Genomic DNA, 23,206 nt, shown 5'->3' with positions numbered 1-23,206 from the left:
GGAGGGGTGTTTGTGCTCTCTACCGGGACAGTCCGCCCCAGGATAGCACACACTCACCCGTCCCGATGAAACTTCTCGGCACCTACACAGGAACTCCTGGATGCCCCAATGAGCCAGGGACTAAGGGAAGTAGGGCGCAGGCAGAGCAGGTCCAGCAGATCACAGCAGAGACTGCAGCCCCAGCAGCGGGGGCCGCTTTCCCTTGAGGCCTGCCCGTAGCTGATTTTTAAATTTGTAAGAATGATTTTTCAATTTGGTTACTATTGAACTGAAATTATATCAATTTACACTTAAATATGTAAAAACAAAGCAGTAACTTAAATATCAGATCCTATTTCTTTTTTGCTACATTTTACTGTTATTTATGCTTCTCAAGTTAATTTTTCTTATACCTATCTTGTAGAAACATTATATATTTTTAATAGCTTCAAATTGGCCATGGAAAAAGGTATTTGTGATTCTTTTATACCTTGTGGTTTGGCAAATGCTTCAAGTTAGGGCTAGATTTGTTATTTTATTGGTTTCTATCAGAAAGAAGTGGTGGAATGTTAAAAAGTTTCTAGAACATATTTATGCTTCTGGTCCAAATGTAGTGAAGTAACAGGAGTTGAATCTAATTTTCTGCTTGAAACAAAGAAAAAATAAGATAGAACATATAATCCAATGAAAGTGGCCACCGAGGGATGGAAAAAACAAGTGACAAGAATCCTGTAATTGTCCAAGCTTGTCACCTTGAGTTTTAAGGCCAGGGTTTCTGGATAAGGAACTGAATCAGAGACTGCTATTTACTGTGATGAACAGACAGAGATGAGGTGAAAATGAAGGTAACTAGAGGTCACAGGACAGACCAATGGGTTGGGGAGAAAAAGCCCCAGATATCTGGGTAAGATTTCATGCTGGCATTAAGGAGGACAATGATCACAACATGTATGTGACAGCAGACAACTAGAGAGAACTAGCTTAACTATTTAAAATACCATTCCCCAGTACTCATGCAGAACAATCATTATAGGTCCCATGATTACTGTCTCTATTGGAAATTTCCAGAATAATGAGCATGAGTTGAGAAGTCTTGCCTTGGTAGCCTCCAAAATAAATCAATCTCTGATCTCATCTGAAAATTTTACCCTCAAGGTAAATTTGTTTTTAAGTGTCTTGCCTCTATTACAGATAAAGAAGAATATTTTTGGGAATGTGAATATGCTCAGCACTTAAGACTAATTTCTCATACACCAGTGTTTAAAAAGTCACGTGACTCGAATCCCCCATGAAAGCTATGAAAATTCTGGGGAAAACTGTCAAAAATGTTTTAAATTCTTTTTAGAATTCTGGAAATCAAGCAAAGCCTTGTAATAATCCAAAAAGTATTTATTTAAGAAAAATATTTCATTCTTGATAGAAATACGAAAAATTGTGACAATTTTACCTTCACTAAAACTCTAACCTACTACGTAGATTTTTGGTAGCCCTGAGATGCTGCAGACCTAAAAATACAATCATTGAAATGTTCTGAATCATTGTAGTAACTAGAAAGAACAGAATGGGTTTTAACCTCCACCAAGACCCAGTCCAAACAGTTGTATTTGTCCTGCCTGAAAGAAATCTCTAAGAAAACTCTATTCCCCTAACTTATATTCATTTTAATATTGCTCTTGAGTTTTTTTAATTGGGAAACTCTCCTAACATTTATTTTATTTTTATGTGTATGTTTTACCTATGTGTATGTCTGTGCACCACATGCATATGGTGCTCTCTGAGGCAAAAAAAAAAAAAAGGGCATTGCACCAGATTCTCTGGAAACTGAAGTTGCAGAAGGTTGTAAGCAGCCATGTGGGTGCTGGGAACAGAACTCAGATCTTCTGCAAGAGCAGCACGTGTTCTTAGCCACTGAGCCATCTTTTTAACCCTACGAACTAGGAAATTTTTGTTTCTAAGTTGTCTATTAAAAATTGTCATTTTAAAGAAATACTGTTCTTTTATGTATCACTTTGTGAGTATAGCAAATGAATCACATGTGGAAATTTGACACAGAAGTTATAACAAAAAATGTATATTCTAAAACACATATACATACACATGCATGCTCATGTGTATATGTGTAAAGTAAGTTAAGTCACCTGGGCTGACATCGCTCCTTATAAGAACCAGAGACTAACACAAACCCTAGTGCCTCATAAGAAACATACTTTCAAAGGGTTGGTCAGAGTAGTTCATGTGATTCTCAAAACAATATAAATTATCAAGGTAGCCCCCGGTTTCCTCTCAGGAGTTAAGAGTGAGCCCCTATTGCTGAAGACATCACCCTCTCGGGATACATGACCCAGATGACTTGAGCTAGATCTGATCTGAAAGCTTCTTTTCTGGGGTCTAGCCCAGTATAGCCCAGAAAGCCACATCTTAAAATGGCACGGCTTTTTTTCTACTATTGCTGAATCAGGAAGATCCCTCTTAAAGGAGCCACACCTTTGCCTGCTTCTAGCTAAAAGAGCCCAGCCAAGAAACTGCTGCTACCAAACCATGCTTAACTCTGTTCTTTTGTGTCTAGGATTCCTTTTTAATCTTTCTCGGGTTTTTCATGGATTTAGTCGACCACATGGGTGCCAATTTGTTGGAGGGAGGCAGCTTTCTGGAGCTACTCTCCACTTGTTTGTCCTGGCCTCCCAGAACTAAAATAATCACACAGAAACTGTATTAAATAAATCACTGCTTGGCCCATTAGTTCTATCTTCTTATTGGCTAACTCTTATATATTAATTTAACCCATTTCTAATAATCTATGTATCATCACATAGCTGTGGCTTACTAGCTAAAGTTCTGGCATCTGCTCCAGTGGGACTACATGTTTTCTCTCTGAGTCTGCCTCCTTTCTCCCAGCATTCAGCTTAGTTTTCCACACCTAGCTCTGTTTCCTTATAGCTGTGCTATAAGCCCAAAGCAGTTCCTTTATTTATCATTGGTAATCATAGCATACAGAGGGAAATCCCATATCATACTACCTCCATTTTACTAGACTAACATAATTCCTTATTTCCTTCTAAATCTTATATTTAAACACAGAGGTAAGTGTGGCTTGCACTTTTCCTCAGAGAACCTTCTCTCTACAGCAAATGGAGAACATCACAGAAAGCCACAAGTGGATACAATGCAGAGATCAACAGACTCTGAGGAGCCTTGCCCAAGCAGATTAATCTACATTACAGCTCCTGCATCGATGGCTCAGGGAACATCTTGAAAGAAAGGGCAGAATGATTAGAAAAACCAGAATATTAGGAAGTCTGCTGTAAAACAGCCTTTCCTAGAAAGGCCTGTATCAACAAGACCTGAACAATAACAGTATCTATGTTTATGTGGAAGGGAAAATTTTTCATGGTGTCCTACCTCTAGACAGTTAATGACAGACAGCTATTAACTGCTGAGAGAAGAAGTAATCTCCCCTGGGGATGACCCCCTTTGTTGGTTGTCCAATGTGGAGTGGTCAGTATTGAAACCATATACATACAAACCACAAACACAGACTCAGTAGGTTCTATTTATACATATCTGTGCACACACACATCTAATGCAACTAAAGATAAAAAGGCTATCAACTTCAGTAGTATGTGGGAATGGGCAGTAGCTGGGGGAGTGTGGAGGGAGAAAGAGGAGTAGGAAAGGGGTATAATTCTATTTCAATTAAAACTTTAAAATAAAATTAAAATAAAATTAAATTTAAATTTAAATGATAATACACACTTATAAACAATTAATTTCATAATATAAAATTACCCATACTAAAACAAAACAAACCAACCAACTAAACAAACAGAACAACCCAAACCTTTGTGGTACTAGAGGTTCAACCCAGGTCATGTACTGACTAGGAAATTGCTTTATTATTGAGATAAATCTTTAGCCCTCTTTCCATTTTCCTTTGAGACACATTCTTTTTTTTTTTTTTTTTTTTTTTTTTTTTTTTTTTTTTTTTTTTTTTTTTTTTTTTTTGGTTTTTCGAGACAGAGTTTCTCTGTGGCTTTGGAGCCTGTCCTGGAACTAGCTCTGTAGACCAGGCTGGTCTCGAACTCACAGAGATCCGCCTGCCTCTGCCTCCCGAGTGCTGGGATTAAAGGCGTGCGCCACCATCGCCCAGTGAGACACATTCTTATTAGGTTGCCCAGGCTGGTCTTAAAGTCATTCGGCAGCTCAGGTGGGCCTTGAACTTGTTTGTGAGCCTGCTGCCTCAGAATGTGCCATCAGCCCCAGCCCAAAATCGATTTGAATATGGCTACAGTATATATACTGAATGCATTCTCAGTAACAAAAACACACATGTTTACCTTGGATTGGTACTTTCTGCCAAACCAAGAAACTATGTAACTATAGCTTCATAAACGCTGAAAAAAAAAAAAAAACACCCCACAAGCAAAATAACAAAAACACTAGAGAAAAGACAGCACCTACTGTGGTATGAATTCTAGTTGGTCTTAATAATAAAAACCCAGAGTCAGATATAGGGGTAAATGCCAAAGAGCAGAGAAGCAGAGAGGCCAGCCACTAGAGAGTTCTTTTGTTTCTACCAATATTCAGACCGAAGTAGTGGTGGCTGTCCTCAGACTGCATCTCCAGACTCCATCTGTCTTGACCAAATTTCAGACTGCACTGAGCTCCTGTCTTCTTCTGCCTTATATTCCTCTCTCCATCTAGCCATATCACTCCTGTCTCTACCTCCCTAGTGCTGGGATTCAAGGCATGTGGTCCCAAGTGCTGGAATCACCTTTGTGTGAGCTCTGTTTCTCTTTTAGACAGATTCAGTTTTGTGTAGTCCAGGGTGACCTTGAACTAATAGAGAAGAGAAGAGAGATCCCTCTGCTTCTCTCTGTCTACTGAGTTTGGGGCTTAAAGGTGCATGCCACCACTTCCTGGCTTCTAGTGGCTTAGCTGTGCACTCTGATCTTCAGGCAAACTTTATTTGTTAGGACGTAAACAAAATATCACTGCAGTCTCCATTAAATGATGGTTGAAAAACTGGATGTCTACATATGGAAGAGTGAACTTAGACTCATATATTTCACCCTGCAAAAATTCAATTGCAAATGGATCAAAGAACTTAATGTGAAACTTCTAAAAGAAAACATAGGTAAGTACCCTTCAGGTGTGGGAAAGGAAAGGACTTTCTGAATAGGATACCATTTCCTCGGGAATTAGTATCAGCAATTGGTAATGTCACCTCATGAATTAAAAGAATTCTATTCATAAAAGTAAAAAAATAAACCAATGGAAAAGGAATTCTACAGAATGGAAGTGAATCCCAGCCAGCTATATACCTGGCAGAGGATTAATATCCATAATACAGGAAGAACTCATAAAACAAAGAATCAAGAAAAAAAGGATCCAATTTAAAAATGGAGTTATGGATCAGAACAGAGAGCTATTAAGAGAAGAAATAAAAATAACCAAGAAATATCTCAGAAAAGCCATCATCCTTAGCAATTAGGGTAATGTAATTTCATCTCATACCAATCAGAATGGCTAAGATTAAGAAAATAACCGGGAAGAGGAACCCTTATATAATTTGGGGGATTAAAAACTGGTGTATGCACTTTGGAAACCAGTGTTCAGAACTCCCAAAATGCTAAAAAGAAATATGCCATATAACCCAGCTATATGACTCCTTGGCACATGCCCACAGGTCTCAACAAACTACTACAAAGATACTTGCTCAGTCATGCTCATTGCTTCTCTATTTATAGCAGCCAGGAAATGGAAGCAGCATAAATGTCCATTCCGTGATGAATGAATAGTAAAAATGTGCTGTGTGCACACTATGGAATAATATTCAGCAGTGAAGATAAGTGAGATTCATAGAAAAAAGGATAGAAGTAGAAAATATTATATTGACTGAAATAGCCCAGATAAACAAAGACAAATACTGTTTTATCTCTCATTCTATAGTTACTCAGAAATGGCCTGAGAAGGCATTACTGGCCCATGTAAATAATAACGTTGAGTCTCAAAACAATAGAAAGTGGAGGTTAATACATAAATGTTAACTGTCTCCTGGAACATTGGTGCTTGTTTCATCACACAATGGTTCAGAAAGGTAGGAGGACTACTAGTACAAGACATTTAAAGATATCTCTTTTGAACATTTGCCCATCAAGTTAAGTGAACAGACTTTTGTGGCTACAAATGACAAAGAATACTGGCACCACGGAACTAGCCTGAAAAGTCATAAAATAAACAACAGTAATAAAAATAATAAAACAAGTAACAAAAGAAAAAAAAAAGGAAAACAAGCATAATATGACTTGCTGAGGGACCACATCTAATAACTTAAAATACACAACTTCAGAGAAAATGCTAACTGCATTTAAGCAAGAGGAAAATCTGATCTAAGAGGAGTGGAAACAGAATTGTGGATGGATGTGCTATTATGCTCAGTTCAGCATTATTTGTAATTGGCAAAACATGAAGTTAAGCTACGTGGTGATTGACAGCAAATGAATAAAGAAAATTCAATCTATGCAATTTAATATTAATTAACCAGTTTAATATTATTCATCTTAAAACCTAAGAGAAATTCTTTATTTACAAGCTAAATGATTATGCCAAATGATGTTAGTAATACGCCAAATTGGAAATCCACAATATCATACATACAGAAAGTCTAAAATAGTCAAAATGACTGAAACAGAATAAAGAGACGATTACTAAGGACTCTGATCAGGGTAGATATGAATAAAAGGGTTCAAAGTCTGAATTACAAATGATGAGTGGGTGCCAAAATCTAGTATACAATCGCAGGTTTAGTGTTAAGAGTATTATATTGCATTTTTAAACATATGCTTAGAAAGTTGGTCTTACATTAAACATCCTCATCAAAAATAATAAATTAGGAGGAAATTTTAAAGAGAATGGCTATGTTCTTATTTTAAGATACATTTTATTTTTATTTATATGTGTATCTGTATGTCTATGAACACCTGCATGTATTTACTGAGAAAAGCAGAAATGGGCTTTGGGTCCCCTGTAACTGGAACTAAAGGTGGTTGGGAGCTTCCTGATATTGTTGCTGGGAATCAAACTTCAGTCCTCTTTTAGAGCAGCAAGTGCTCTTAACTGTGGAACCATCTCTCCAGACCCTGAATATATTTATGCTAGAAATCACATTAATTTCACAGGTATGTTATGTATTGAAAAATCATTAAGTCATCAATATTAAATATTTATTGCTCTTTGTATACCAATAATGTCTTATGAAAATACTGATTTATGAAAATAAAAAATGAATTAATCTAATTTATTATATCAACAGGCTAGAGATAAAAATTCATATGACAATATGACACAGAGAAAACATTTGACAATAGCCCCTATTCCATTTGAGACTAAAAAAGACTTTCAACAAATTTGTAATGGAGGTAGAATTCATCACCTTTATTAAGAATTTCTACAAAAATTCTATAGCTAACATCTCGCTTTATGGGGTGACATTTGAAGCTTTCTCTTTTTGCTTCATAAGACAGGGAAGTCTATTTGACTACTACTTTTGACTGTCATACTAGAATGCCTAATTAATGCAACAAAAAGAAAAGGAAATGAAGTATATGCAAATTAGAAAGGAAGACAAAATGTCTTTGTTCTCAAAAACCACAATATCTATGTAGAAAATCTGGAAGAATCAGGAGGCGAAAACTTTCTTGAAACTAAAGCCAAGGTTACAGGAAACAGTGTTAATAATATAAATCTGATCACTTTCCTATATTCCAAAACTAAATATGCAGCATTGTAAATTAAATACCACATTACAGTTTGTACTACCTCCACCAAAAAATCAAGAATAGAGGTGTAAGTCTAAGAAAATATAGACAAGAAGACTAAAATTTTGTTAAAATAACCTTAAAATAATGGAAAAAAGATACCTATGAGAATGGATAAGAAAACTAAGTGTTGTTGAGATGTTAGTTCTCAATTAGAAGTATAAATTCAACATAAGGTTTTTTTTTTTTTTCTGGATATTGCCAAGCTGGTTGTAGTATTTATGTAAAGAAACAAAATACCAAGAATAGTGAACTCAGAATTAAAGGGGAAGAATAAATTGAGATGCCTGCTGCCACCTTGAAAAGATTTACTTAAAGATAAAGTGATCAAGATAGTATGGGATTGGCAGTAGAATGGACAAGCAGATCAATAGAATAGATAAGAGAATCAAAAGTAGAGCTTTGTGAACACCGACTCTTATCTTTGACAAAGGAACAAAGGCAGTACAGTAGAGCAGAGGTTATCTCTCTATCAAACGGCGCCGAAACAACTGTAGATATACTTTCAAAAATTTACCTAGACAGCCCTCACACCATGTTTAAACACTAGTTCATGATGATCATAGGCCAAAATAAAAAAAAAATTACATCTTCTAAAGATAAAAGAAAATCCTGATGAACATGGTAGTTTTATAGATATAACAATGAAGGCTTGAACCTTAAAAGGATGCACTGATAAACTGTACTTCATTGACCTTAGAATCTTGTGCTATGTGAAAAACAATGTCAAAAAAACAGTAAGACAATTTACACAGAGGGAGAAACTACTTACAAAGGGTCAAAATACATTGTATGAAAAAATGTTTAAAGAAAAAAGACATAACTTATGATGGACTTTTCAAAGATGTCTTAAAATTCAACATTAATAAAATAAATATTCCAAAGTAAAATTGAGGTTTGTCTTAGTTATAGTGCAGATGGATACTACTCTTTTGTTCTTGGCTGCCCAGACCCAAATAATCATACAGAAACTATATTAATTATATCATTGCTTGACCTATTAGCTCAGAATTCTTATTAAATAATTCTTACATCTTAAATTAACCCGTTTCTATTAATCAATGTACCACCACAAGGCTGTGGCCTACTGTTAAGATTCCAGTGTCCTTCTCTTTTGGCAGCAACATGGTGTCTCCTTGATTCTTCCTTCTTTCTCTTTGTATCTTTGTTTGGATTTCCTGCCTAGCTATAATCTACTAAGCCATTGCCTAAAACAGCTTTATTCATCAACCAATAAAATATACATAAGGACATCCCACATGATTGGGGTTTCTATTGCTGTGAAGAGACACCATGACTACAGCAACTCTTACAAAGGAAAACATTTAATGGAGGTGGTGACTTACAGTCAGAGGTTCAGTCCATTGTCATCATGGTGAGACATGGCAACATGCAGGCAGAGACGGTGCTGGAAAAATAGCTGAGAGTCCTACATCTTGGAGGCAAGAGGAAGTGGTCTCAACACTGGGTGGTACCTTGAGCACATATGAGACCTCAAAGTCCACCTTCACAGTGACACACTTCCTTCAACAAGACCATGCCTACTCCAAGTTCACATCTTCTAATAAAGCCACTCCCTTTGGGAGCCATTTTCTTTCAAACCACCACAATGATAAAACCAGTGATACACTGCTGTGACTACCTGCACGAAGACCTGCAGGTTGGGTATATCAATATTTCATCATTAATGGAGGAATGGATCACGACAGCCCAGCCCTCACTGAGAGACTGTTAATAGCTGATGGTGACTGGAGGAAGAAGGGTCACTTTATTCAGTGGTGTAGCCATTAATAAGTTGCCCATGCTCCAGTAAATAATCTTACATCTGTGCTCACAGAGGCAACCCTAAGTAATCTCGGTGGGTTATACACACAGGAAAGGTATGAAAGCAGGAATGGGACCATGTTAGAAAGAAGAAAGAATTTGGAAGGAAAGAAGGAAAATAAGACAAGAGATTAGGGAGTGAAAAAGTGCTGCAATCCACTATATACATGCATGAAACTGTCAAAAAATAGAAAATATTCTAAATGGGAAAAGGACTTAAAATTTTTATTTTTCCTCAGAAGACAGATGAATGGCCAGAATCATTACTTCTGGGAAAATGCTAATTTTAGCAATAGTGAAAACTTACTTCATATGTACTATGATGGCTATAATTAAAAAATACCTGGCATTTCTGAGTCTATGAAGATATTGGAATCTGCACATAATACTTTGGCAATACAAAATGTATCATCCACTTTGGAAATCAGTCTACTACCTCCACAACAGACTTACCACTTGATACAGCTATTCTACTCTTAGACATGTACTCGAAACATGAAAACATATCCTTACACGAGAACTGGTGCATAAATGTGCATAGCATTTTTTTTTATCATAACTAAAAGTTAAAAATGACCTGCATGTTCATTGACCTATGAAATGATAAAATTTGGCTCAGCTATAGCTTGAAATATTATTTGGACACAAAAGAAACTGTGGTACAAGGAAATATAGCAACATGGATGAATTTTGAAAACAATATGTTAAGAAAAGAAGCCAATTGTAAATACCCTCAAATTTCTGAATTTATTTTATGATATGTTCAGAATAGGCAGATTTATATAGATAAAAAATATATATTCTCAAGCTGTGGGTCCTTACCCCGTGGGGGAGTCGATTCACAGGGGTGGCATATTAGGTATCCTACATATTGGATACTTTCATTATGATTCATTACAGTTATGAGGCAGCAATGAAAATGATTTTCAGGTTGGGGTCACCACAACCTGAGACCCTGTATTCAAGGACTGCAGCATTTGGAAGGAAGATACACAAGCAATAGCTAAAGGGTAAGTGGTTGTTGAGTAGAAGAAAATATTCAAAATTTTGCTGTAGTGACTTTTGCACAGATATATAAAATTCATACAAAATAATGGGTTTCATTGTGACATTTGCACACACTCATACTGTGTCTGTATACATGACAGCCATTGTTTTCTCTTGTCCCATTTCTTCCAATCCCCATCTGCTTTTTACATCTCTTTGTCAAAATCCCTATTCTGCATGTAAGAGACAACTTGCAATATTTATTTTGTTCTGCTGGTTTATTTCACTCATATGATTTCTAGTTCCAAACATTTCCCAGCAAACAACATGATTTCATTCATCTTTATTTCTAGATAATACTCCATTGTGTATTGATGCCACATTTTCTTTATGCATTTATTTCTTGCTGGGGACTTAAGGTGATTCTGTAACTTAGCTATTATGAATATTGTCACCATAAACACGGCATGTAGGATTTTTGATGTATGCTGCTTTTGATTCTTTTGGATATATACACAGGGATAATACAACAAGATCATATTAGTTTGTCGTTTCAGTTTTCTGAGAAACGTCTATGCAGATTTCCACAGTGGTTACACTAATTTATATTCCTAAAGCAATGTCTAGAGGTTCTTTCTTTCCACACATCCTCACTACCATTTACCTTTTTTATTTTTTGATAGTGACCATTCTGATTGGGGTGCCATGGAATCTCAAAGCAGTTTCGATTTACATTTTTCTGATGCCTAAAGACAAGTTTTTGTCCATTTTTAGTTGCTTGGATTCTGATTGTTCACAAATCTACGAATACACTAAAAGACACTAAAATACATTTTAATTGGGCAATTAGTATGTGTGCCATATATGAATCACATACCAGTATCCAGCCATAATACACAATTAAGCAGGCACATTGAAAGTATAAAAGATCCAAGTTAAACATTTAGAGATGAAAAGTACAATATGTGATTTCATTGTGCTACAGAAGTTCAATGGCAATTACACAACAAAGAAGAAAGCATAAATATATAGCAATAGCTATTTAAAATGACACACAAAAAGTGACAAAGATGTATTAGCAAATTGAAGGGCATCTTTGAAAGAGACATCACCATTTGTGACTGAAATTCCCATAGCAGAAGAAAAATAGGGCTGGCAAAGAAAGTCTTTGAACTATAGTAATTGAAGTACATATCAGTTTTATGAAATAAACATACATATGTATAGATCATGAACATGAAAATAAGAAACATAGAGGGAACTCTGATGTGAAGACATATCAGAATCAAATTATTCAGCATTATTGATAAATAAAAATTTAATAGCATTCAGAGGAATGGAAAACTTAAGTTCTCAGCTACAAGTATAATTGGACTGAAGAGTTCTAAGAAGTCATACAGCAAGAAAGAAGTAAGGCAACATCTTTACATTGATGAAAGACAATTAGATAACCTGAAATTCTATACTCAAAAATATCTTTCAGAAATAAAGATGAAATAAGTTTTTTGATGAAAAACATCTGAAAGATGTCACAAGCAACAGATCCATAGTAGGAGAAATACTTCAGTCAAAGAAACATAATATAAAAATATGGGATTGTAAAAGGAAATGATGAAGACTAAAATTGGAAACTCCATGGGTATATCAGATGCTTGATATCAACTGTCAGCTTGACAGGATCCACAGCTACTGAGTATACAAGGTCCTGGGCATGTCTGTGAGCAGTTATATCCATTAGGTTAATAGTGGACTTGGGATGGCCATCCATAAATATGGATGGAAACATTCCATGAGAGAAGGTCCAGGACTGAATAAAAAAGTGAATCAAAGGTGAGCATTAGCAATCATCATGCTGACTCCTGACTGGATGCAATGCAATCAGCTGCAGTTAGCTTCTACTGCCATGACTTCCCTGCCATGATTGATTGTATCCTTTAAATGTGAGCTAAAATAAATTATTTCCCATTAAATTGCTCTTGGGAGAATATTTTTTTCACAGTAACAGGAAATATAACTGATAAAATATATCGAAAGAAAAGAGATTTTCCTATTTGTCTCTTCAAATGTAATGTGCTATTTAATTAAGCAAAGACTCGAGGCATTTAAAAACAAAACCAGTGACATTAATATCACAAAGACTGGAATATTAAAAATGCAAGCATTGTATTTTTATTTTATATGCAACACATGAAAGGGTACAATTTTAATCAAAGGTAAAATGTCATGAGTTTAAACGTGCACTGTAAGTCATAAATAAAACAGAAAATAATACAATAGAGATAAGAAAGAAATAAAAGCAATACAGTGAAATTATAGAAAATACTCTATTCAGTGGAAATAAAAGAATGGAAAAGTCAATAAGCAATAGATAAGATAAATAGAAGTATCAAGATGACAGATACTAACCCAACTATATTAGTAGCCATATGACAGAAAGTCATTTTCAGATGAGATGTAAAAAGAAGTCAACATTATTTTTATAGTAAAGTTACTTAAAATATAAAGACACAACTGGATAAAGTAGAAGGATGGTTGAGATATACATTTTAAGATTATGAAAAGGAGGAGATAGCATAGGACCAAACTAGTCCCTCTGAATGTGGGTGACAGTTGTATAGCTGGGACAGACTGTGGGGCCACTGACAGAGGCACCAGGATTTATCCCTACTGCTTGTAATGACTTTTTTGGATCCTCTTCACTTTGGAGGGATACATGGCTCAGCCTAGATATAGTAGGGAGGGTTTTGGACCTTCCCCAAAGCAATGTGCCTTACCCTCTCTGTGGATGGGGGGCTGAAGTGGGAGGAATGTGGAGGGATTGGGAGGAGGGGAGGGAGTGGGAACTGGAATTGGTAGGCAAAATTTAAAAAAAATATAGTTGTTTTCTTTTTTAAAAAATAAAATAAAAAAGGTTAAGAAAAGGAAAATGGAGTGGGTATAATAGCATTATACAAAGTAAACTTCAGAACATGAGACATAATCAGTGATAAAGAAGGTCCTTTCTTATTGATAAAGCATTAATGTATCCAGAAGTTACAGCAGTTTCAAACATGACCACCAGTCAACTTAACCTAATGGACATTTACAGACTGTTCCATTAAATAACAGCACCACACACATTTCCCCATATTCCCAATGAGACATTTATGAGGGCATTCTAAGCTACAAAAATTTACCAGCACATCAGAGGATTCAAATTAAACAAGATATGTTTTCTTACCACAAATAAATTAAAATAGAAATTAATAGCAGAAATATGATTTAGTAAACTCAAATACTTGGAACCTAAGACTTTTTTTCTAAGAAAATTTACGTTTCAAAGGAGAAATCAAAGAGAAATTGTTATGAGCTGATCAGTGTATTGAAATTTTGGGACTGTTATTAGAAGAGAATTCACAACAATTGTACATGCTAGACAAAAAATATTTTTAAATATCTATCAATATTCTTTAATGGTGTATAATTTATATTTTAAAAGTTTAATTTGTGTAATAATTAAGAAAATATTCATAGCATGAAAATGTTCTGAATTAAAAAAAGAATGCATTTATGTTACTGATAGATGAACAAAATTCCTACATGTAGCTTGGTTGTTTCACATATTAACTCAAGTGTAACTTTCAAAGCTATACCTAAAATTCATAGTAAGTAGTCATATACATTTATTATTTACAAAGGGCATCAAGAAATGTGTATTAGAGGTATGTATCCCTAAATGTTTCTCCAGAGAAACAGAACCAACATGATGAAAAGGGTTCTGTTGATGTTTTATCCACATAGCTGGAGAACATCCACTTGCAATCAGTAGTTGCATTCCAGTGACAATGATGTGATGGTTTCTGTTTCACCTGGAGAGAATCTGTAATTGTCTGGGAAATGGGCATCTAGATATGCCTATGGGTGAATTATCTTGATTACATTTGATGTGACCAGACTTATTCACTGTGAGTAGTAGATCCCTGGTTTGGACTTTTGACTCTATAAATGAAGAAAGGAAGGAGAGTAGCAATATACATTAACTAGTCTCTGCTTCCTAGTTAAGGATGTCATATGATCAGCTCCTTTATGCTCCTACCTCTTTGACTTCCTCACTATAATGGACTGTACCCTTGAACTGGGAGCCAGAATCAATCACTTATCCCTCAAGTTGTCTTTGTCAAAGTATTTTATCACTGCATCAGAGAAATTAAATCAGAGGGGGTGTATTAATTTGTTTATGAAATGAAACTATATCTAATGCAATGGCTGCAATGGGAATCAATATCTACTTCAATTTATAATAATCCACTGCTATTCTCCATGATCCAACTATTGTCTAAATATGCCGAAAGGATAATTTCAATGGTGATGTGGCAAGAATCATTACACCTGTACTTTTCAAGTCCTCACTAGTCAAAATCTATGTTTGTTAATCAAGAAATATTAACCGTATAGACTTTTCTAGTGGACTGAAATCCTTTATCAAGGAACCTAGCCTCTTCTTCATTCAAGGTGTTCTGGGACTGTAAAATGATGGAAGTCAAGGAGTTCACTGACTCTACTCTTAGGATTCTTAGACCTTATTAGCATTTCTCTTTGCAGTTCTTCCAGAAATACGATATGGCTTTTATTTCACTGTTCATTGAAAAACAGATGGTTCTAGTGGGATCTGTTTCAACTTATATTTCTCAATGTACAGGTGAGGGAAGGAATATGGTGATTTTTCCAGCTGCCAAGTGTGTATGTATTTCAATTTTGTAGCCTGAGTTTTGGAAAAAGCTACCTGAAGGGTTTGGGTAAAACTGTGTCCACCTTGGAAACACTCCAGGGCTGACTTCCATAAGCTACTACTCTGAACAGTGAGCCACACTATCACTTTAGAACAATGCACAGTTCTACTTTCAGAAAGCTATGGATTCTTTTAGGAAGGTTAGGAGAAAGATGAACAGGATAGAGTTATCTAGTGGACTGAGAGCCTTCATGAAGGGACCTAGTCTCTTCTTCACTCAAGGTGTTTGAGCCTGTAAACTGATGGAAGTCAGGGAGTTCACTGACTCTACTCTTATGATTGTGTCTAGACCTTATTGCTCATTTGACACAGGACCTTTTCAATTCTGCAAATCAAACCATTGATTAGACTTCCTGTGCATTTCACTTTTCAGGATTTCCATAATCAGCTAATTAATGCCATAGGTTTGCCTACATCACACCATATTGATTGCTGCTTTGCCACCTTTATATTACCACACACGTACTTTGGTGGTGGTTGAGTGTTACACTTGCCCCTGGCACTCCGTTATGTTCATCACTTTGACATTTCGCAAAGTCTGGGACTAAGCAATCATAGAACTTGTAGTGACACTAATGGTCGACTTACAAATTATTTTTCACAGTCATAGAGAATCATGTTTTCTGGACTTTTCAAGAATTGCTGAGGTGGTCTGAAGTGATAAATCCCCTCAAAATCCTCTTCCCAATACACTTTTGGATCTCTTCCTCTTTGTAAAGTAAGAGAGCTCTAACACTTCTAATTTAGTTATGGGGAATCCATTGCTTCTTGTTTTACCTCACCAACCAATCAACCACACTTTTAACATCTTTTCAAGCTCCATAAGCTACAATATTAGATGAAGAATCTCCCATAGCAAGCTGATATAAATGGATTTCTCCAGTCTTCCATTTTCACCCTATACCTTTATTGCACGTTGGCACACATGCACCCAGGATATCTGACTCTAGTTACTACTGGAGAGCATGAGGTTTTTGTTTTTTATGGGGATGAGTATTGAGGCAATTCAGCACTGTCGCTCTAAATAACAAATGCCACAGGGGAGGCTATTATATAATATATAATATAATTAGGTTTTTTTTTTTTTTTTTTTTTTTTTTTTTTTTTTTTTTTTGACAGGAAAGTTTACCTTTAAACAGGGTTAGAGAGAGACATTCCCACTGAGAGTGGCCAGGTCTTCTTTCTCATCATTGAAGACTCGTGGGAATTTAGAGATTTTCTTTTTCGTACGCAACTTCACCAGTGTCTTTCCACATATTTGCACTGGAAAAATTAGGATTCCCTTTCTACCTAGTCAATGAAATACAAACAAATATTGTTCTCCTTAGTCCTTTTAAATGATCTTTTCGTTTTCTAGACCACTGCATGAGTTACAATCTGCCTTCACTGGAGAAATTGGGCATGGGAAGTGCTCAACTCTCAGACAGCCTACCGCGTAAAGGTTGGAAATTGTTCCAGCCATTTCCTACTATGGAATATTTCTTTATTTTCACTGATGAAGAGAGGGGGAGTATTTTATCTGCACAATTTCTTTCCCCCGATTAATTTTTCTATTGTGCTAACTTCTGTTGCTTACAGACTCTGCCTAAGTGGGATTGATTGCTTTATCTCTGATGGGTAGACAAGGATGTGTCTGAAATGAAAAGACCCAGAAATCTGACTGCCATTAAATGTGGTAGAAAGACAGAACTAATTGGAACTATTGTCTCACTCCCGCCTGTCTCTTCCCTTTTTTATTCTTTCTTCCTTTTTGTTTTGGTGGAAGGGGCGCCTGTCTCTTTTAGGTCAGTAGTACAGTGCGTTTAGAAACAGCTAATGCTGGAAATGCTTCTTTCCCCTCAATACGCACTGCAGTGGCTGCTCTCATTTGTATCGCTCTCCCTGGTGGCTACATGGTATTTGCAAGGCTCCTCCTCTTTCTTTGGCCCTGTATCCAATACCTCCTTAAGAATGCTTCACTCTCCATGTTAGTACACGGAACTTGCTCTGTTCATCTTAATGTTATACTGCTTTAAATGATATTCATCTTCTTTTCCCACCATCAGATTTTATGAACAAGACTGTAAATCAAACGGGTGGGTAAAAGTGGCCCAGGGCAGTGGTTTGTCATGGTCCAGATGCTCAAGCAATCTTTCTTCCCCCTCAGTTTTCCTCTCCATTTAGAGTGAAAATGTTATAGCAATGTGGGAGGTGCAGGCTGTACTTGAGCAAAGGTGATTGATAAATCAGTTTGATAAAGAAAAACCCTTCAGGGCCCCTGTGCATAATTTTCTAAGACCTTGATGGTAATCTATCACTACTAGGCACATTCATCAAATAAGCAGGTGTGTAGATTTTTTTCTTTCTCTCTCTTCCCCTCTCTCGGTCTTTTCCTTTTAAATGAGTTTAGCTGCTGTCTGGCTTTGCACCTTTGTCATAGACTGGAAATATCTTTGCTAGGTAATACAAAGATTTTTCAAAAGCTTATAAACACCAAGCCCATATTTTCTCATATATAAAAGCCCAAAAGGATCACTAAGATTTCATTTTATCTGATAAATAATCCACATATTTTATTTCCAAAAAGAAAAAATCAATCAGCCTCACTGACTCCTTGGACTGATTCTCTAACTCAAAATTTATCATCTTTCTGCTTATTGTACTTAGCTTGGGTATCAGGTTGATACTTGAATTTGAAAGTTTAGTATTGAAAATCTCAACTTACAGACTGAGAAACTCTGACATGAATCAAACAAGTGTATTAAGTATAGAGTTGATATGATTAGTTGAAACTCTTGAAAATTATTGTTTAGTACACTAAGAAAATAAATATTTTTTTCTGGGTTTAGGAGTGCATACATGAAATTACAGCACTTGGGAGGCAGAAGTACAACATTTCTACAAGTTTGCCAGTCTGGTCTATACAGTAAATTAAGATAGTCTTGTCTGTATGGTGAATTGGAGACCAGGCAGGGCTATTCAATAAGACCTTGTTTTTTAAATCCAAAAAATTGCTAAACAAAAATATCCAACTTTGGCCCAGGAATGTTTGCATGTGATCATATTTCCATTCTCCTTTATCTTGATCATGATGATGATCCCATAGGTACATACAGATATCATACTTAAAATACGCAAAGTTTATTATAATGCAATCATATACATTTATAGAAATCTATATTTATATACTTTATAAAGCTGTTTCAGAAAGAATGTGAAGATAAAGCTTTTTAAACTGCATTTGTTCAATAAGAGGAACTGGGGGTCAAACTGAGGTGTTGCATATCAGATATTTACATTACAATTTATAGCAGTAGTAAAATCACAGTTATGAAGTAGCTGTAAAATAATTTTATGATTGTGGGTCACCACAACATTAGGAACTGTATTTGGAAGTGTGAGACCCACTGTTCTAAATCATGCAGTTCAACAACTGTTAATATGGCCCTTACATTTCATTGGAGTTTATAAGTAATGTAGAAATTATTAAAGACATTTAAGAAGATATGTACTGCTTCATACAAATATTATATAATGTTATATAAAAGGCTTGAGTGCCCCTGGCATTTGGTTTCTGGGTCCTGGAACATATCTTCCTCAGATACTGAAGGACAACCATATATGTAGTTAAAAGTACTTGTTTCTGGACACAAATTGATAGGCTGTACACATATTTGGCTCAGTAAGTACTTTCTAAACTGTCCTGTATTGTATCTCCTTCTCTCTCTCTCTCTCTCTCTCTCTCTCTCTCTCTCTCTGTCTGTCTCTGTCTCTCTTTCTCTGTATGTGTGTTAGAACCATGCTCAAAGACACTTGGTATCAATAACGATGAATATTAAGTGCATATCAAAAGGGAGGAAGCTCACTAGGTCTTCTGATAACCTGACACACCAACAGCCAACTCCAGAAATTTGGGACAGTAATATCACCCTGGTATTCTTCTATGAAAATTTTGATCATGCACAGCAATAAGAAATACGTAGGCTAAAAGCAGATAAAGCACCCTGAGAGGTGCAACACTGTGAAAATAATGGCATGGCAAAAAGGCAGTCATGAGACAGAGTGACTTGTTCTTGGACATTCAAGTTGAATTTCTTGGGTTTCCCTTTATCAAGTTATAAGCTGTCAAGGAACAAATTTTCCTTTGTGCTACTTTAGTTTAATCATCTTTTAAAGAATATTTATTTTTATTTTATACATATGGGTGGTTCCCCTGCTCATAAGTATGTATACCACTTGCATGCCTGGTACCCACAGAGACCAGAAGAGGGTGCTGAATTCCCTAGAACTGGAGTTGCAGACTGTTGTGAGCCAACATTTGGTGACTGAGAATTGAGCCCAGGACTTCTGGAAGGTCAGCCAGTACTTGTCACCGTTGAGCCATCTCATCAGTCCCAATTTCATCATCTTTTAAGTGAAGATAATACCCATATATTCTTATGTGGTTGGGTTGTGGTGAGGATCAAGTAAGTTAAGAAAGCAAAATTGTTAGAACACAGGAAGTCCTCAAAAACTGTTAGTTATTATTTACTAGAAAGCAAGCCCTATGAAGAGACTGTGGTTTGTTTTGTTCAGTGCTATATCCAAACACACAGATCAATGCCTGGTATATAAAAGGCATTCTGGATATTTCACAATGTACCTAGAACCTGATCAGTGTTTATTGTCTTTTCTGCCATTATCTAGTCTACAGTAGCATCTCCCTTCATTGGATATATCAAGATAACCTCCTACCTTTCCTGACTACATATATCCTTTATTCTTTGTAACATACAAACCTCCTCCATCTTATCTTCAGAAAACACCCAAAGTGGCCTTGAAAGGGTCTAAGTTATATCATGCTGTTTATTTGTTCAAAGATCTTTCATGACTCTGCTTACAGGAATGGGGTTTGCTTTTTTTTTTTCATTAAAAAATCTACTCGTAGTGATCTTTTTAATCTCAATTTTCTATTGCTTTTCTCCTTGCTTATTGTAATCTCATCATCATGGTCATTGGATCAGAATCAGCTTGTAGTTTTAATATCCTAGTTGATCATGATGTTTGTTGTGTCACTGTAGTTATCCAGTACTTGGGAGACCGAGGCAGTAGGATCAAGTTCAAGGGCTGCCTACTCTGCACAGTAAAATTCTATCTCAAAAAACTACAAGCTGAACTTTGGAATTCAGTTTGGAAGTTACTAAAACAAAACAAATCAAAACCAGAAGTAAAAATAGAACTATTATGGGACCACCCTTGGATACACTTCTGAAAGGTTCTAAGTCAATATCCCACAGAGAAACATACACATCCCTGTTTATTGGTATATTATTTACAACAGTCAGGAAATAGAAACAGACTAAATGAACATATGAAGATAATATGTTAATATATACCATGAATATTTATTTAGCTTTAAACAAAAATTAAGTCATGTATTTGCACAAAAATGGATAGAACTTGAAATCATTGTTAAATGGAATAAGCCCAGCTAAGAAAAATAAATGCTACATAGTTTCTTTCATATACAGAACCTAGGTTTAAATTTTATTATTTATATATGTGTATGTATACATACTTGTGTGTGTCATGGAAATACACGGGGAGTTATGATATATTATTATGTAGACATAAGGTATGAATATGAATATATGATATCTATAGAAACATATTTTTGCAATTTGCTATGTAATATGACAGACTATAGCTGGAGATGTAGTTCAGTAGATAGAGGTTGCATAGTTTCAGGTTGCAGGTTCAATCCTCAGCACAGTAAATAGATTATAAAAATAGGAGAGAACAATCATACATTTTCAGGGTATTTATGGGAAGAAAACTGAAGACTGATCTGGCCAGGATATGCATTTTTGTGTGCAAAACTATATGACATTTCCTATGCTAAAGTATTTTTTTTAAATGTAAGTAGAGAGATGGCTCAGTGTTTAAAAGCACTGGTAACTCTTCCATAGGATCTGGGTTCGATTCCCAGCACCCACATGATAGCCCACAATCTCTGTTACTCAAGTTCCAAGGATACAATGCCCTTTTCTGGACTCCAAATATACCATCAAGGATGCTCATGGTGCACAAGCATACATGTAGACAAAACACCTATATACATAAAATCATTTTTAAAAATTAAAAGGGAGGATAATAAAAGGGGAGGAAGTGATCTTATGGGAGGGGCATAAAACAAAAGTAATAGTGTACATGTGACATGAAAGCAGATGAGGGAAAGGAAGGGAAATAGTCGGTGGGCTGCTAGAGAAATGGGGGGTAATGAAAAAGATAAAAAATGATAATGAAGTATAATGACACATAAGTATCAAAATATGAAAATGCTATAGTGAAACTCATTATTTAGTATGGTAACCTAAATGTTAGTTGAAAAGCAAACAGAAAACCCAGGAGGGCTTTGGATACAGGTCAGTGATAGTGTATAAGCTAATTGCTGTGTTTGATCTTCAGCACAAAAAACATGCTGTTTCTCATTAGATCTTCTGACTCTAAGAAACAACAATTATTCTAAGATATTGCCATTCCAAGGATGGCTATATTTGGCTTTGATTACTGAAGAGTGGGAAATGAATTTTTTCCATGCAATCATTTTGACCAGAAATTATGAGATACCTAAGGTTTTGTATGGAGAATTTTTAAAACTGCCATAGAATTAAGTCATTTTACACTCTCTCTTCTCTATATAATAACTTTTTTATTATCTCCTTTTGTTCCCTCTCAAATTCATGACCTCTTTTCTTTTGATTGTTACTGTTATTTACATATGTGCATGCGTATGTGGGCACACACACACACACACACAAATATACACACCCTGCTGAATGTCTTTAGTGTTGCTTGTATGTATTTGAGTTCCCGTGCTGACCACCCAGTTAGGGGGCTAATCTATGGGAAAGACTAATTCTCTTTCTCAGCATCCCCTATTTGCCTGTAATTCTTTGTCTAGTGGTGGGGCCCTGTGAGATTTCCCCATTCCGTGTTAGTGTATCTGTTCATGTTGTCATTGTTCATGTCCATATTCTTTAAGTATCATGTGTAGGAGATCACTCTGGGAGACACAGTCTCACAGCAGACTTCCTGGTCTTACCGTCTTTTTTATAGTGGGAAATATTGGCAAAATCCTTTGGGAGATGGAAACAAGGAAGGCTGATAGCCTTTCAGTGTAGCATGGCTCTTAATGGCACGAAGTCAAATCGTGCCAACTGAGATGCTGCCTACTGAAGGCCATCCCTCTCTGATTATGACTCTTCCTTCACAAGAGACTAATCTACTGCTCTTATTAACAAAACATTTCCCACAAACACTCAAATTGTTAATAGTCTTCTGGGAAACATGTTTTTTTTGGGGGGGGTGATGTTGAGAGTGATGGAAGCAATAGAAAGAAAAAGTAGACCCTTTGTGTTTTTCCATGCTATTAATTTGTATATACATGAAGTATTTTTTCCAATAAAATGGTTCATTCTCATATTTTTATTTTTCTTCTTTTCAAGGACTCAAAATAATTTTAAAAAATAAGTGGTAACTCTTCCTAATTACCAAATCAGGACAGTGTGTTCTAATATTTAAAGAAAAAACTTTAACCCCAGCTAAGACACTAAGCAATAGTGGAGAGGGTACCTGAAGTGGCCTTGCCCTGTAGTCAGATTGTTGTCTATCTTAAATGACACCATAGAGATCCACAGCAGAGCACTAGGCTGAGCTCCCAAAGTCCAGTCGAAGAATGGGTGGAGTGAGAATATGAACAAAGAGGTTAAGAACATGATGGTTGTACCCACTAAAACAGCTTACCTGAGCTAATGGGAGCCCACCAACTTTGGCTTGATAGTGAAGGAACCAGCATAGGACCAAACTAGTC

The 23,206-nt window shown here is 35.9% G+C and overlaps 1 protein-coding gene across 1 annotated transcript in view; it reads right to left on the bottom strand.

Annotated features, from left to right (window-relative positions):
* Positions 1-23,206, bottom strand: part of Trpc5 (transient receptor potential cation channel subfamily C member 5) — a 310,345-nt gene that overhangs the window by 192,067 nt on the left and 95,072 nt on the right. The window lies entirely within an intron of this gene.

Source organism: Chionomys nivalis, chromosome X, assembly GCF_950005125.1.
Source record: "Chionomys nivalis chromosome X, mChiNiv1.1, whole genome shotgun sequence".
NCBI lineage: Eukaryota > Metazoa > Chordata > Mammalia > Rodentia > Cricetidae > Chionomys > Chionomys nivalis.
Note: the sequence above shows the minus strand (reverse complement) of the source record. Positions and strands in the feature narration are given on the sequence as shown.